We start from the raw sequence: 12,829 nt of genomic DNA on the forward strand, positions 1-12,829 counted from the left end.
CGTTGGCTGGCCCTCGCTTCATACTCGTCGCCAAACCCACTGGCTCCATGTCATCTACAAGACCCTGCTAGGTAAAGTCCCCCCTTATCTCAGTTCGCTGGTCACCATAGCATCTCCCACCTGTAGCACACGCTCCAGCAGGTATATCTCTCTAGTCACCCCCAAAACCAATTCTTTCTTTAGCCGCCTCTCTTTCCAGTTCTCTGCTGCCAATGACTGGAACGAACTACAAAAATCTCTGAAACTGGAAACACTTATCTCCCTCACTAGCTTTAAGCACCAACTGTCAGAGCAGCTCACAGATTACTGCACCTGTACATAGCCCACCTATAATTTAGCCCAAACAACTACCTCTTTCCCAACTGTATTTAATTTATTTATTTATTTTGCTCCTTTGCACCCCATTATTTTTATTTCTACTTTGCACATTCTTCCATTGCAAAACGACCATTCCAGTGTTTTACTTGCTATATTGTATTTACTTTGTCACCATGGCCTTTTTTGCCTTTACCTCCCTTCTCACCTCATTTGCTCACATTGTATATAGACTTGTTTATACTGTATTATTGACTGTATGTTTGTTTTACTCCATGTGTAACTCTGTGTCGTTGTATCTGTCGAACTGCTTTGCTTTATCTTGGCCAGGTCGCAATTGTAAATGAGAACTTGTTCTCAACTTGCCTACCTGGTTAAATAAAGGTAAAATAAATAAAATAAATAAAAATATTAATTGGAGATCCAGCTATTTTAAGACCCGCTCTCTGGACTGGCTAGTTCTGGAGGTCCCGTGGGTCTCCACTGAGCTGGGGAAAATGTGTTTAGTTTTTATGCCACTATCTCATGGAATAGCCTTTCAGGCCATCTTGAATCTGGTCTCGCTGGTCCCCATTGGACAGTTTAGATACATTTTTGAGGGAGATAATGTTAATGTGTAATAGTTTTGTATTCATCTTGTTGTATTTATTGTATTGATGTTTTGCTTTATGTTGTGTTTTGTGTATTGTGTTTTGCTTAATTGTGTGTTCATGTTCACAGGGCACCCTTGAGTATAAGACCCTGGTCTCAATGGTGACCCCCCCCCCCCCCCCCCCCCCTCTAAATAAAAGTTAAATAAAGACATTTAACTGGGAAACGTCCACGGCAGGCATTGTTGTCATATTAGCTCGCTACATAACGTCTGAGCAATAGGGAGCACAAGCACCACCACAAATCAGCCTAAATCACTGTGCACACACCCGTCGTTACTATGGCAACTAGTGTAGCCATGTCAGCAAATGACTGTGAGATTTGGTCACGTGTAACTTGCTGTTTGGGCAGTCAGTTCCAAAACGGATTTGAAAAATACCACTGATTTGAGCATTAAGGCCTGCTGTGTGAACAGGTAGAGCTAGAGCTGGTGCCCATCCTTATTATCAAGCTTGAATTATTTGAATCAACTGGGGGGGGGGGGGGGCAGTTTTGGAAAAACCTGATTTACAGCAAAGACATAACGTATAACGTTAGCTCGAGCCATCAATCAATTCGTCTGACTAGTGATAACTAAATTTAGCATGTGTTGGTAAGCAAACGTAGCTAGCTGGCTAACACCCCCAACTAGTTTATTACCATCCCTTAGTGGTTGACATGTTGAACGTCACAGTTCACACCTTCACACAGTGCGGATTTCGTCACTCACGAACAGTTCCATTTGGCCGCCTGTATTCAAATGCGTTTGTGTTGAAATACGTAGCTATATTCGACTCGTTAAAGGACTGAAAAATCAAGAAATATAAAGAAAGATATGACAGCATGAAACTGCCAGTGACTTCATGAAACCACTGTTCAATTTCCCATTTGCAAATGGCGCATATTGTAGTATTCTAAAGCATACCACATCCATAAAAGCGATGCAATCAGACTCTGCATAAAACTACAAATTCTATCAGTATGAAAATACATTTAGCGATAACAAACTGACACGCTAACTTCCCCAAATTCTGATTGGTTAATGAGAAATCACATGGGACTTTTCAGCCAATCGATGGCCATCTACGTTGATGTACTGCACCTAGACATATCGTTTAATCTGAACGAGAATTAATATGATAACCAACAGGTTTAATTACAGGTATTAATATTACAAATCTATAACAGTGTGCACATTTTATACACATTGAAACAAACCCTCACCAATTTGTGAAGCTACAATGGTATTTCAGTTTTTTAAACTGCATCACATGATAGAGGATAACTTGATCAAGGCACAAATAGCACACATCACTGGAGGCTGCGAGTGCGATAATTTCTGGACGTCGTTCGCTCGCTACTGAATGGTCCGGATCAGTTTTTTTTTATTGCAATAATAATTGATGACACTCGCTGCACCGACCTCCTAAAGGTGAGAAACGGTTTTCTTGTAAATGTTCTAGTATTTGGAGACGCATATATGGCAAGTAAAAAAATGAAAATAAATGTATAAAGTAATTTAGAAAATAATACTTTTAAATTATGTCAGTTATGTCAGTTTTTATAAGTAATGTTGCTGTACTTTATTCTTACTTTACAGGTATATGTTATTGTAGTGTTATAAATAGATCTAAACAATCATATTAATAAACTTCTTGGTTGCTTGCATGCACTTAAATGCAGTGACAATGAAGAGGCTTACATTAGCAAATAAACTGGGGTTATGTATACTTAATGTGAAATCAGGTGAAGTATAGCCAATTATGTGCATTATGTATGATGGTGCAATATGTATGATCTTAAGCTGACCGGGTGTCTGGAGCCTGTGTAGGCTTGTGGGTGAAATCTCATCTATGGCCCTTACATAGAGGCTCAACTCAAAGTTGCTCTGTTGTTGACATGTTACGCGTATACAGCAGAAGTTGTTAGTGCTGTCAAATTTGAGTGTTCATAATTCCCCCCGCCTCTGAAACATATTACCACACTAGAATGTTAAATGTTTCACCAAGTTCTCTTCGTATTTTTCATATCCTGTAGCGTATGGTTTGCTTAGTCTCAGTCTCTAAAGTCTCTTTTAAAACAGGATATCAAGCATAGCTTCACTGTGGTGTCCTTTGAGGTTGGGAGTGTGAGCTCAGCTTTGTGGTTTTAGATGCACTGAGATGATCATCAATCTTCAGTTGTACTCTTCTATATTTCACCACTGCAGTAGAATAGCATATTGTATTATTCTTCAAATCGTCTCCTCAGTTTTTCTTAGCTCAAATGGCAAGAAATAAGGACGCAAATAATCTATAAAAGCTTTGAAGCAGTCTGAGAAGTGAGAAGCCTCTTTGTCTGTAGCCTAGTCTATTGCACATTTGCATGTTTCACTTACACTACTTTGACTACGGTACAGCCAACAAAAAAAGCATGTACAGGATCAAATTGAATGGGAACAGTTAGGCGCATTGTGTTTTCATTTCGTTTGGTAATCTGTCTCAGTAGACCTAGGATTTACTTTCTCCCTGGCTATTTTGTAGCCTGCTCATAGCTAACTGTTACTGCACAGTTACTTCACAGTTTCAGACACACACACACACACACACACACACACACACACACACACACACACACACACACACACACACATACACACACACACACACACACACACACACACACACACACACACACACACACACACACACACACTGCTCATAGCTAACTGCACACACATACAGCCTTGAAAGATTATACTCCACCAAGTAGGGTTGCAACTTCTGCTGATTAAAAAGCTGCTTGCCTTTCCCTGTGTATAAGTGAGTGACTAGTGAGAGTTCATGGCTTTGATTGCATGATCTCCCCTCTCTGTTGGTAGCCTCTCTCGTGACAGCCTTAAAAAAATTGTTTTACCTTTATTTAACCAGATAGGCCAGTTGAGAACAAGTTCCCATTTACAACTGCGACCTGGCCAAGATAAAGCAAAGCAGTGCGACAAAAACAACAACGTAGAGTTACACATGGGATAAACAAACATACAGTCAATAACACAATAGAACAATCTGTATACAGTGTGTGCAAATGAAGTAAGGAGGTAAGGCAATAAATAGGCCAAGAGTGGCAAAGTAATTACAATTTAGCAATGTACACTGGAGTGATATATGTGCAGATGAGGATGTGCAAGTATAAATACTGGTGTGCAAAAGAGCAGAAAAACAAATATGGGGATGAGGTAGGTAGTTGGTTGGATGGGCTATTTACAGATGGGCTGTGTACAGCTGCAGCGATCGTTAAGCTGCTCTGACAGCTGACGCTTGAAGTTAGTGAACTTCTGTTTCGGTTTTGAAAATTAATGTTGTTATTTTCTGTTTAGTGTTCTGAGTTTGAATTAAAAATCACCATGAACACTTACCACGCTGCGCTTTGGTCCGATCCTTACTCCTAGAAAGGCAGGGCAGGATGGATATAGGTCTGTTATAGTTTGCGTCTAGAGTAGAGGGGGATGACCACGGCCGCTTGTCAATCTTTAGGAATCTCAGATGATACGAAAGAGAGGTTGAACAGACTAGTAATAGGGGTTGCAACAATGGCAGTGGATCATTTTAGAAAGAGAGGGTACAGATTGTCTAGCCCAGCTGATTTGTAGGGATCCAGATTTTGGGCTTGGGCCAGTTGCTGCAGGGTGTGCAGAGCTGTTGGCCCGGGGTTGGGTTAGCCAGGTAGAAAGCATGGCCAACAGTAGAGAAATGGTTATTGAAATTCTTGATTGTCGTGGATTTGTCAGTGGTGCCTGTGGGCAGCTGGGAGGAGGTACTCTTATTCTCCATGGACTTTACAGTGTCCCAAAACAGTGTGCCTCCCTCCCATCCCTGGTGGATCAATGGTCTCTTTGCTTTTCACATTAACATCAAGTAGGGGATGTGATTCTGGGTGTCGAGATTACTCTGTTGATAACATGCTGTTTTGGGTTCATTGGTGAATCTCAGCCTTTGGCCTATTGAGAAGAGATTGTGCTGGATTGAAGTAGTGTCCTATGGAGATAATTTTTGTGTGGCAGCCAGTGGTTTTCAGATTGTAATGAGTAGAGGATTATTGTTTTGGGATTGGGATATTTGGGTAATCTGGAGAATTACTATGGTCACTGTCAGTGTGCGTGTGTGTGTGTGTGCGTGCGTGTGCGTATGTCTGCATGCATATGTCTGCATGCATAGGTGTGTGCGTGTGTTTTTAAGCTCAGTGCTATCAGTGTGATTGTCTGCAGCAGTGACCTTCTCTGGGGAGAGAGAGGGAAGTAACACAGGCCACAAAAGGACAGGCCACAGAAATCCCCGAAATGTCACTCCACTGATCTTCTTTTAAAGCTCACAGCCAAAACACAATTTCTTAGTGTAGTTGTATGTTGTTCATCCCTCACATGCTGTCCAAATCCCTCACACGGACTCTTTCATCTGACAGAAGGTTAGACCCTTTTACTGGTCTTACTGCAGTCCTACAAACAGACAGACAGTGAGCGGGATGGGGAGAGAGAGAGAGGTAGAGGTAGAGTGAGATAATGTCATACAGACATCCATGTTTGAACTGTTTATACCATATACACTTTTCTAGGAACCTGTACTAAACACTATAAATGATTGTGCTTATCTGTGTAGCCACTGTGTTTGAATCTGCATTACCCAGAGAGGTTTAATGCACTGCAATGGTCCCTTGCTGTATCACACACTCTGTGAGTGATTCACTCTCTATGATGTTACTATTGCAGAAAGTGGGTCTTTGACTTTGCTGATAGCTTGTGACAGCTCTGTGCCTCACTCCCATCCCTGGTGGATCAATGGTCTCTGTGCTTTTCACCAGAAACATCAATGAATGAGCTGCAGGCTTCTGGGAGGGGCAGGGAGGCCTGTGGGAGTCAGACTGAGGCTCAGCCAATGATGTGTGTATCTATGGGCTCAGCCTCTCTAGTCTTCACCCAGGTTGCTGGAGTCATAGGAAGATTATATGTCTATGGTTGGAGTGCTGTTTGAGTTCAGAACCTTCTGGAAATGAAAGGTTGGTTCTAATTCTTCCCATTTCTTGAAAACTGCTATGTTTCTTTCACCTCTGATGATTTGAAAAGTTAGATTTAAACAAAGAAATCCATTTGAAATGCAGGAAATAACAGTATGAGTTGCAGCCGAACTGGATTTGTGCTGAGAGTTGTTCTATTGTTGCATTGAAAGATACAGATCTAATTACTAGTTTCATTTATTTTTAGAAAATATATATTTTTAAATGCTGTCCCACCTTTTGATGTCACAACCAAACATACACATTAAAAGACTGTAAAATGAATGTTCCTTAAAGACATACTCCAGAACTTTGGCAACTCCTGCTTTGGGCTGGATGTGTCAATGTGTAGATCATTGTTGCATAATTCGTGTCTTACCTTAATTAGCCATGAAATCCCTAGTTTGAAAGCAACTGTTTTTCTGGAGGCTGTGCTGATCCATTTTCCCCCACGTGGGCCTGCCGCCTAGCAATTCCAGTTCAACTAATGAGCTTTAGCCCCTCGCCATATGAATGATGGCTAGCAAAGTGCATATCATGCACCCACAGCAGAGTGAGAGAGAGCAATGACGTGGTGCACATATCTTGCTGAGATGTACATCTGTCCAAATGAAAGATAGCAAGCCATATATTAGCTATGGGGATTCTTTAATAATGTAACAGCACGGGCAGCGCCATTGAGGCTATCTCCATTTTTAAGTTGCTTGCACTATGCTCTACCAACTGAGCTACAGAGAACCACAAAAGGTGTAGAGTATTAAGATGCATAGCCAGCAGGGTGGCTCCAACCCTCCAAGATCCCAAACATTGACATTTATTTGACCAAAACATAGATGTCTTTAATGTGCTACACTGTACTGCACTATTCTGCAATGTACTGTACTCTACTTACTGAGCGTACTGTATCCGACTCTACTGTGCTGTACTTTACTGTGATCTAGTCTACTGTATTGTACTGTACTCGAGTTTACTCTATATGAGTTTCTTACAATTGAAGAAAGGGCCAATGGACTCTTGATCTAGTGGCCTTGGTCTGGAGACCACTCATGATCACATACAGTTGAAGTCGGAAGTTTACATACACTTAGGTTGGAGTCAAATCCACAAATTTCTTGTTAACAAACTACAGTTTTAGCAAGTCGGTTAGGACATCTACTTTGTGCATGACACAAGTAATTTTTCCAATTGTTTACAGACAGATTATTTCACTTATAATTCAGTGTATCACAATTCCAGTGGGTCAGAAGTTTACATACACTAAGTTGACTGTGCCTTTAAACAGCTTGGAAAATTCCAGAAAATTATGTCATGACTTTAGAAGCTTCTGATAGGCTAATTGACATCATTTGAGTCAATTGGAGGTGTACCTGTTCATGCATTTCCAGGCCTACCTTCAAACTCAGTGCCTATTTGCTTAACATCTTGGGGAAATCAAAAGAAATCAGGCCAGAACTCAGAAAAAAATGTAGACCTCCACAAGTCTGGTTCGTCCTTAGGAGCAATTTCCAAACGCCTGAAGGTACCACGTTCATCTGTAAAAACAATAGTACGGAAGGACCACGCAGCCGTCATACCGCTCAGGAAGGAGACGTGTTCTGTCTCCTGGAGATGAACATACTTTGGTGTGAAAAGTGCAAATAAATCCCAGAACAACAGCAAAGGACCTTGTGAAGATGCTGGAGGAAACAGGTATAAAAGTATCTATATCCACAGTAAAACGAGTTCAATATTGACATAACCTGAAAGGCCGCTCAGCAAGGAAGAAGCCACTGCTCCAAATCCGCCATAAAAAAGCCAGACTATGGTTTGCAACTGCACATGGGGACAAAGATCGTACTTTTTGGAGAAATGTCCTCTGGTCTGATGAAACAAAAATAGAACTGTTTGGCCATAATGATCATCGTTATGTTTGGAGGAAAAAGGGGGAGGCGTGCAAGCCGAACAACACCATCCCAACCGTGAAGCACGGGGCTGGCGGCATCATGTTGTGGTGTTGCTTTGCTGCAGGAGGGACTGGTGCACTTCACAAAATAGATGGCATCACGAGGAAGGAAAAATGATGTGTATATATTGAAGCAACATCTCAAGACATCAGTCAGGAAGTTAAAGCTTGATTGCAAAATGGATCTTTCAACTAACTGACCTGAGACAGGGAATTCTTACTCAGATTAAGTGTCTGGAATTGTGAAAAACTGAGTTTAAATGTATTTGGCAAATGTGTATGTAAACTTCCGACTACAACTGTACATTTGGTCTTTCAACTGTCTGGGTCTGGATCTTGGGACCAACGTCCTGGCAAAAAGTTTGGTCTTGGCTCCTCAATATTACCGGAGGCTTTGGTTTACTAACCATAGGCAACCCAATTGAAAGAAGATCATGCTTTTTGATAATTTGCTGATCACTCCCAACCCATAGGAATAACCACCCAGCGGACTAATTTTAAATGGTGGAAGCTCTCAATTGCAATGTCTATACTAAAATGAGTTATCTCGATCTAGAGATCTCCATTTAATCTCTATGATGGACACTTGACGCAGATAACCCTGTTATTTTTCCAAAATAATTATTTAGAGGCATAAGTAATTCAGTCAATCCAACAGGTTTCAGATTCATACAATCCACATTGAGCATTTTACAGAGAACAATACAGAGTATGCTGTATATATCTAAATTCAATGTAAAGGTTTAAAAAATATGGTTAAAAATCAAGTTTTTACTATTTTATTAATTTGGTATGCAAATACAATTTCTAAAATGATTCTGTTATAGAAGGTTAATCAAAATGATCACTACTGTGCATGGTTCTCCCTTTACTGCAACTTTTACACTATGTTTTAGTAGTGACAAATTTAGTGGGGTTGTAAGGAATTCAGGTAAATATTTTTAATATGCAATAAAACAAAGTGTGTGAGTAGTATATATGTCTACCTAACATACTGTATGCTGGAAGACATGTCTGCTGAAAGTTTGGTAAAAATAGGATACAAATGTGATTTTTTTTACCCAACCCCTAGTTTGTACCTCTTATACAGAATGACCCATATAGGGGATAGGATGCCATTTGGAACAAAACCTTACTATAATGCTAAGCTGCATGTCCCTAATGGTCCTAAAAAGAGAAGCCTGAACCTGATATGGCCTTCGCCCTGCTGGCAAATTTTAGTAAGCATTAGTTAGGATTTTAAATTATATCACATTGCATAAACCAACGTAAGAATGCAGTATTGGCTTAGTAATAATATTAATCTGTTTTAAACACAAGTTTCACTATGAATTCCAATATACATACTGTACATGCCATTTTAAACTCAATCAAGCTATTTCTGAATAGCTTGGTGAGGTTTTGGATAATATTGCCTGAAAGTTACATGCTATAATACTCGCAAAGGCATTTACTAAATCAGACAGGTCATTTAGTCCTTATTGAGTAACAGCCACAGGTTGTGAATGGTTGCTACATAGATTTGCCATAATGCTGAGTGCTACTTGTTAACGCATGCACGCACCCACAAAATGTATTAAGTAGATCACTCTCTCTCTCTCTCTCTCTCTCTCTCTCTCTGAATTGTATTATTTCTGAGCATCCAGCAGGCTTTTTTTCTGCCCTCCTTCGTTTCATAAACAAAACAATAACAAATGTGCTGGGGCGAACAGTGGCGCTGTTTCCCCTAATGCGGATTCCAGCTTTAACCAAGCTGCAGGCCACAAGGTTAAATCTAGGCTTGGTTTTCTGTATCGTAATCACTCCTCCTTCACCCCATCTGCCAAACGAACCTTGATTCAGATGACCATCCTACCCAACACTTTTATTCCCCGCCCCCCTGCCCCACAGGATGCTTTTTGCCACTTGCCAGGCATCATTGTAAATAAGAATTTGTTCTTATCTTAATTGCCTGGTAAAGTAAATGAAATTACAATAATCATGCTCCTCTTCCTGCACCTCAATCTTTCTCTAATCCTGACAGGCTAGTCTCCGACAGGGACCCATATTGACCCGAAATGGAATCCTATGCCCTATTCAAAAATAGTACACTATTTAGGGATTAAAGTGGCATTTTGGACGCATCACCTCCAGAGAGTGTTTCAGTGATTCAGTGTCTCTCTCTCTGGTCTGCTCATCAATGATTCACACAGCAGTGAGAGCTGAGAGGATGAGAAGCTGTTTTGGCCCGGGATGTAACAGCCCCATGCAGGGATATACCAGCTCAGTCAGTTAGGACAATCTTCACAGTTTATCTTCCAATAGGAGTGGTATTGCAGGGTTGAAGGGAGGGCCACTGTTGTTCATTTTAAGTTATGTTATATTATATTTCATAAATATTTATATCAATCATGGTAATCAGATGTTCATCCAATGTGATATGCAGGAAACAAACACGTGTTCGGTCAGTAAACAGTACGGTCCAAGCCGGAACCCTGATGTTGTGTGTCAGTCACGCTTGTCTTCAAATAGTAGTGAGTGGTCTGAGATATGGAATTCTGTTTCTATGGGTATGAGTTATATGTGCTTGGGTATCATGCCTGACCCATAGACCCACAGAGACACAATGCATTCTCTTACTCTATTTTTATTTTCTAGCCTTTCAGGGGAGTCAGGAAGAAGCGGAATGGAGAAAATTGGAAATGTCACACTTTCCACAAACTACGGGGTATAGTCCTAATTGCTAGTCTGTCTCTCTAGCTGCTGTTGATGTGCCAGGTATCATGGATTAGCCTAGATTAAATTGTCCTTGTTTTTGTTAATCCACACTAAATTTAAACACAAATATTAAGTTGATAATTGTCAAAGGATCAAAAGTTGTCCCTCCCTGCCACCCAATGACTCTAATGGGGTTTCCCTTTCTATTTCTATGCTCATAGTACAACCAGCACATCACGCAAATCTAATGTGATTTCCAAGTAGTGGCAGTGACAAATAACACTTCTTTCCCAAGTGTTCATTGTTGCGTGGTTTTTGTTCTAGTTGGAGTTGGAGTTAGACTTGAGGAGTTTTAAGGCCTAGCTCTGTTGATTTGGCAGTTGGCTCTGTTGACCATTCAGACAGCTCTGAGCTATAAGCACGGAACAATAATCAATGGCTGGATGATCAGTGAGGCGAATGGCCTAGGCTGTTTGCGACATGTGACAGGGGCCAAACACACACACACACTCAGGAAGGCATGCACGGAGGCAGAGGCCCACCCACATATACTCTTCTGGCAAATTGGTCCTGAATGGGAGGGTAGCATTAGTTACTAGGGTTCACTGAGCTCATCCAAGATCCGTCAACTGGGATTAGGAGTGTGTGTGTGTGTGTGTGTGTGTGTGTGTGTGTGTGTGTGTGTGTGTGTGTGTGTGTGTATGCCTTCATGCATGCATTTGTGTGTGCCTTAGTGTGTGTGTCAGTTGGCAGTGCCACTAGCCTCGTTAACTCTCTATTGGGTAGTCCCCTAATCCTCCCTAAAGCAGAGCAGATGATAAGACTCGCTGCTGGGCTAACGTATGACTGACTAGTCCAATGTGTCTTCATTGTTTTGGAAGTTTGACTGTTGACTGGCCAGCTGGGATGTTAGTACTGTGGCAGATTGCATCATAAACCCCCCACCCCCTCCATCTTTACTGCTGACCAGCTAACCTCAAGACTGACCACAACACAGACATGGTGATTAGATTTACGTCTCTCTCATATACATGAATTTGTGCAGGCATGCATTCACAATATAATACACACACAAGAGTGCATGCAGTCTACAGTGTAACTGGATGTTGATGTCTGTCTGAGCTGGACTATGTTATTTCTCTCTCTATCTTTATCTGTTTCTCTATTTTTCTCATTCTCTCTCTCTCGCTCTCATTCCCTCTCTCTCTCCTTTTCTCTGAACCCCCCACCTCTCTCTCTCTCTCTCTCTCTCTCTCTCTCTCTCTCCACTGTTGTTGTTGTTGTTGTTGCCAGGCCTGAGGCATGTGGGGCCCTCTCTAACTGGCACAGCCTGGCATGGGGGTTAGCTAACTGTCAGCTTCACCCACCCCAGTTCTGAGGGTCCGTCTGCCAGCATATGTGTCTCTCTCCCTCTCACTGTCTGTCTGTTTGGGTGTGGGGCTTTAGTCTCAGTTCTCAGAACCCAGAACCAAATCTCTTGTGGGTTGGCCAACTATATTTATATAAATAGTATGTCACAAGATAGCAGTCTCAACCTGGCTCTCTCTCTCCATGCTCGTATTATTGGCCAACCTGTCTTTCTCTTCATGTTGGCCAACATGGTCATAACAGGGTTAGCAATCTAATTTGTTTCCTAATTTGACTCATTCTGGTATTGAGTGGAACAGACATAGCGATGGCCACCAGTGTCAAAAGCTGCAGAGGAAAAAGAGGAGAAATATGACCCCGCCATACACTTTGGATGTTGATGCTCTGAAAGTGGTTTCCTGTTTTTGTGCTTGCCCTGCTTCTGTTCTGCTTTGTATCTAACACGTATGTATGTATGTATGTATATGTATGCATGTTTATGTATATGTGTGTATACAAATTAATATATCTATTTACCCCCAAAATATATGGGGGATTGGAAATGATGCAGACAAATACATTGATGGAAGTGACAATCTATCCGCAATATTAAATCTGATCCACCCCCCCAAAAAATAAGAAAAGATTTAAGAAAATATAAAAAAAGACTTGTTGTTTCAAAATCTCCAGCTAGAGCTTCTGATAGAAGTCTAGACATAGTCAATGGATGGATGGATGGATGGATAGACGGATAGATAGAATGCTAGGATCCAGTCTCGGAACACATATGTGAGGGAATTGGGAATCCCATCAGCTTTGATGCTTTACCTGCTGTGTTTACTCTTGTCAGCTGGCGCACACTAAAACAGTATA

At 41.2% G+C, this 12,829-nt stretch overlaps 1 protein-coding gene across 4 annotated transcripts in view; it reads left to right on the forward strand.

Annotated features, from left to right (window-relative positions):
• The first annotated feature begins 2,026 nt into the window (after positions 1-2,026).
• The window catches only part of LOC110527692 (Rho GTPase activating protein 9), a 59,547-nt gene continuing 48,744 nt past the window's right edge, over positions 2,027-12,829 (forward strand). For all 4 annotated transcript variants that reach the window (XM_036983183.2, XM_036983186.2, XM_036983184.2 and 1 more), the window contains exon 1: positions 2,027-2,377. The gene's annotated coding sequence lies outside the window, so the exon portion shown is untranslated. The remainder of the gene's footprint in view (positions 2,378-12,829) is intronic.

This window comes from Oncorhynchus mykiss, chromosome 7, assembly GCF_057628025.1.
Source record: "Oncorhynchus mykiss isolate SJ-2025 chromosome 7, ASM5762802v1, whole genome shotgun sequence".
Classification (NCBI taxonomy): domain Eukaryota; kingdom Metazoa; phylum Chordata; class Actinopteri; order Salmoniformes; family Salmonidae; genus Oncorhynchus; species Oncorhynchus mykiss.